The sequence below is a fragment of the Nansenia antarctica genome (genome assembly GCF_963989245.1).
Source record: "Nansenia antarctica genome assembly, chromosome: 5".
Classification (NCBI taxonomy): Eukaryota; Metazoa; Chordata; class Actinopteri; order Argentiniformes; family Microstomatidae; genus Nansenia; species Nansenia antarctica.
In genome coordinates, this window is record NC_137690.1 from 908,798 (window position 1) to 912,976 (window position 4,179).

A 4,179-nucleotide genomic window follows, 5' to 3' on the forward strand; every position below is an offset into this window, starting at 1 on the left:
GATCCGCGCTCTGTCCACTACTGATGACGTCATGTAGCCGCGCCAATGCTAAGCTACCAACCGCGCTAGGCGGTATGTAAACACATGTAATGTACACTGCGTTGAATTCCCTCGGGAGGTATGTGGGTCGGCATTTAACAGTCAAGTATTCCAGGTCTGGGGAGCAGTGGCTACTTACAGTTTTCGTGTTTAAGCACCAGCTATCCTTCGTAGATATAATGAGGCCGCCTCCGCGCGTCTTCTCACTAAGCAGCGTCCGGTCCGCTCTGTGTAAAGTGCGGCCTTCTAGCGCGACCGCCGAGTCGATGATGGAGTCGTTGAGCCAGGTCTCTGTGAGAATAATCACACAGCTGTCCCCCACGGTGTTATTGGAAGCTACCTGCAGTCTCAGTTCGTCCATCTTGTTAGCCAGAGACCTTACGTTGGAGAGGAAGATACTCGGCAAAGCAGGCTTATCCGGGCTTCTCCTCAGCCTAGCTAGCAGGCCTCCTCTGCGGCCTCGGCGTTGCTTGCGATCTCGACGCCGACGCTTGCGCCTGAGGGTTGGGACCGTGTACCATTGTTCACCCGGTGTCCGAGCGATATCGTGTGGGATGTTTTTCTGTTTCAAGAATTCCGTTGTTACAGTCCTCTCGTTTTGCGCACCAACTTCTAGTAAGTCTAGTCTGCTGTAGGTACTATTTACACAACCGTTCCCTATAAGTACTGACATAAAAATGTACATACAAATGTGTTTAAAAACGCTACAAAGCACCGACGTCGGTAGCCCCTCTAGCCTCGCGTGTAATCGCGCCGCCATCTGTAATGTTGTGGGTCATGCTAGTGAACGGCAGCACCAGAGAGCTGAATGTTAGCCTTCTGTGTGGTTCACTTCTGCTCTCCACTGTTTCCTGCTCAACAGGTAAGAGGGTGGAGCTTCAGACAAGGTATGAGTCTCTGTGTTCAACGGTCACAAGCAGAATTATGTCAGGAATGTGTGTGTGTGTGTGTGTGTGTGTCATCTTAACACAAACCCATTTCCTGTTGTTGATGTTGTCTTGCATTGTAATTCACCATGCACCAAGAGATACACAACACCAAGAGATACAACCCCAGTCCCTAACCACAACACCAAGAGATACAACCCCAGTCCCTATCCACAACACCAAGAGATACAACCCCCGTCCCTAACCACAACACCAAGAGATACAACCCCCGTCCCTAACCACAACACCAAGAGATACAACCCCAGTCCCTATCCACAACACCAAGAGATACAACCCCAGTCCCTAACCACAACACCAAGAGATACAACCCCAGTCCCTAACCACAACACCAATAGTTACAACCCCCGTCCCTATGAATGAATGAATGAATGGTCTTTATTGTCATTGCTATAGTACAGGTACCAAACAACGACATTTGGGAGGGGGGGCTCCCCTGGTGCTAGGAAAGAAAAAAAACTAAAAAAACAATAAGGGAAGGAGCTGGTTTACATAAATAAAGGCTATGTACACTATCCACTATACTATACTGTACAGATAAAACGACTAGGGTTGTCATATTGCACATAGTGTTATTGCACATTCATTTAAAGTGTCGCAGTTTGCAGGCTTGAAATGTACACATTTGTGCCTCAGCACTACACCTGATTTTTTCAATCCAGCAGCTGCCATCAATCCGTCCAGACTGTCCAGGGCCCAGAACCTAGGTCTTTGCTGTGTTCAGGGCCTGGATGGCCCTGGGGTAGAAGCTGAGCTTCAGTCTGTTTGTCCTTGCGGCCATGGTCCTGTACCGCCTTTTCGAGGGCAGCCGGGCAAAGTGTTCGTACCCAGGGTGGGTTGGGTCTCTGGAGATCTTGGAGGCCTTCCTGAGACAGCGTGTTTTGTACAGCTCCTCCAGAGAGGGGAGGGGGGCGCCGGTGATCTTCTGGGCTGTTCTCACGACTCTCTGTAGCGTATTTCTCTCTGCGGTTGTGCAGCTGGAGAACCAGTTGCAGATGCAGTAGGTGAGGATGCTCTCCACTGCGACGCGGTAGAAGGCCACCAGTATCTCCTGCTTGTTGTGTTCCTTCCTGAGGACTCTCAGGAAGTAGAGCCGCTGTTGTGCCTTCTTGATGGTGGCTGCTGTGTTGTTCTTCCAGGACAGGTCATCCTGTATGTGCACCCCCAGGAATCGGAGGGTTGAGACTCTCTCCACGCTCTCTCCGTCGATGAGCAGGGGCTGGACCTCAGATTTTTTCCTCCTGAAGTCCACGATGATTTCCTGGGTCTTTGACTGGTTCAGCAGCAGGTTGTTAACCTTGCACAGCTTGCTCAGCTGCTCTACCTCATCCCTGTACGCCGCCTCGTCCCCCCCCGAGATGCAGCCCACCACGGTGGTGTCGTCTGCAAACTTTACAATGGAGTTGCTGGGGTGGACGGGGGTGAAGTCGTAGGTGTAGAGGTTGTAGAGGATGGGGCTTAGCACGCAGCCCTGGGGGGACCCAGTGCTGAGTCTGAGGGCTGTGGAGGTGTGGGAGCCCACCCGCACCCTCTGGGGGCGGTCGGACAGGAAGTCCTTGATCCATGCACATATGGGGCCCTATTATGCACTTCATAAGTCTTAAGCAATAAGACGAGGCGGTAGATCTAAACTTAAGACGTGGAGGCGTGGTCAAGGCCACTTTGCTATTATGCGTGCGGTAGTGGGCGCCTAAAACCCGGCGCTAAGCAAAGAAATTAGTCATGGGTGTGTTTTGGGCGTCTTCTCAATCAACCCAATCAGCGTGCCAGGTGCCATTCCCTTTAAGAACCGGCTGCGTTGAGTCATTAGCGCTATGCTATTATGGAAGTCCTAAGAAGGAGGTCAGCGCGCTTCTCTGCAGAAGAAAGTAACAAGCTCGTGCATGATTATTTTCTGAATAAACACGGCAATACCTCCGCTTGTGAGTTGAGAAGTATTACAGAGGGGTCGCTGGAAGACTGCAGGAATGACAGATGTTGATGTCATTATATTACGCACGGCATGCTCGTACTGTATGTGCACAGTATGCGGAGGCAACATACTGTACAGCGCTGGCCTCTCCCTTCTGAAATAAAGCATTTATACTGTGACCGTAATTGACGTCTTGCCGTGGAGCCACGTGCGTGAAGTCTAAACTTAAGAACTTTTCAAACCACTTCTTAGCGCTAGGAGCAAAGTCAGATCGCATAATAGCAGGGGCGCCTAGTGCACTTCATTAACATATGAACACTCCCACAATGAGTAATATATGCACGGGAGTATTACGTCTTATGTGTGGGCGCCTATCGACACCTGCATAATAGCAGTAGCGCGTATGAAGCGCATAATAAGGGTGGCGGTAGGTCTTAACCTGGCAGTGCGTCTTAATTAAGACTTAAGACGGCAAGTTAAGAAGTGCATAATAGGGCCCATAGAGTGTGATAGTCCCAGGTCTAGTAGTTTGGTCACTAGCCTGTCTGGAAGGATGGTGTTGAAGGCAGAGCTGAAGTCCACAAAGAGCAGTCTCGCGTAGCTGTTTCCCCTCTCCAGGTGGGATAGAGTGGCGTGGAGAGTCGTCGCGATGGCGTCCTCTGTGGACCTGTGGGCTCTGTAGGCGAACTGGTATGGATCCAGGTTGGGCGGGAGGCGTGTGACTATGTGGGCCCGGACTAGTTTCTCGAAGCACTTCATGATGATTGGTGTGAGTGCCACCGGGCGGTAGTCGTTTAGGCAGCTCACCGTGCTTTTCTTCGGGACTGGGATGATAGTTGAGGTTTTCAGGCAGGGTGGGATGGTGGCCTGGGACAGGGACTGGTTGAAGATGTTGGTGAAAACCCCGGCCAGCTGGTCGGCGCAGTCCCTCAGCACCCGTCCCAGGACGCCATCCGGCCCAGAGGCTTTCCTGGGGTCCACCGCCTTCAGCACGCGTCTCACTTCATGCGCTGTGAGGGTGAGGCTGCTGAGAGCTGGAGAGAGTAACCCTAACCCTAACCCTAACCACAATACCAAGAGATACAACCCCCGTCCCTAACCACAACACCAAGAGATACAACCCCCGTCCCTAACCACAACATCAAGAGATACAACCCCCGTCCCTAACCACAACCCCAAGAGATACAACCCCCGTCCCTAACCACAACCCCAAGAGATACAACCCCCGTCCCTAACCACAACACCAAGAGATACAACCCCAGTCCCTAACCACAACACCAAGAG